Below are 912 nucleotides of genomic sequence, written 5' to 3' on the forward strand. Positions count from 1 at the left end.
CCCGCAGCCCCTCTCCCACTTACCATGGTCCTTGCTGGCTCCCAGCCCCCTGCCCCTTGTCTGGACTCAGCCCCACTGACACCTACTGGCTGGTCGGGGGAGGGGGGAAATGGGCACATTACCCCCTGCAGCACCCCCTGGGGGCAGCTTCCCCAGCCCATGGGGTGGGGGGCAAGAGGGGCCCAGCTGGGGGCACTGCGATCCCCCCAGCCTAGAGCCCAGAGCACTGGGGATGTGGGATACCCTCTCTACCCAGACCCCTCCTCCCCCTGCCCAGGAGGCCTGTAGCTATCCCACAATGCCCAGCAGCAAGCCCCATTCCAATCATGAAAAGGATTATGGGATACCAGCCCACAATGCTCTCCCCTCTTAGCCCCAGAGATGGGTGGACGGCACGGGGCATTAACAGCCTCTTCCGGCACATGAAATACCCGCACAGGGTCAGGGGAGGAAGCTGCTGCTCTCCCACCCCTGAGCCCCATCACTGCGAGCCCAGAGCTGTCCCAGGTATTTATCCAGCCCCCTCAACCAATCTGCAGCCAGGCTGCAGCCTCCAGCCAATAGGAGGCAAGGACCCACCCCCTCCATTGAGCCAGCGAGCCATTGGCCCAGCTGTTGGCTCCACCCATGCAGGAGCAGCAGGTGGGGGTCTGCTCTATAAAGGGGCCACCCCAGACTTCCCTGGAACAGGGGCTGGTGTGTGGGGGGGGGCAGCCCTGGGCCCTAACCAACCCCCCACCCGTGTGAGCCAGGGTGCGTCTGTGCCTCCGTTTCCCCTCCTGCCCTTCTCCCATCTGGACTGGGAGCTCCTTTGGGGCAAGGCCTGACTCTTACCTGGCCTGGCAGGGGGTGGTCAGTGCAGCATGATCCCAGCCTGGGGGCAGAGGGGCCTCATCCCAGTGCCCCCACCAA

This window comes from Alligator sinensis, unplaced genomic scaffold (assembly GCF_000455745.1).
Source record: "Alligator sinensis unplaced genomic scaffold, ASM45574v1 scaffold1860_2, whole genome shotgun sequence".
NCBI classification, from domain to species: domain Eukaryota; kingdom Metazoa; phylum Chordata; order Crocodylia; family Alligatoridae; genus Alligator; species Alligator sinensis.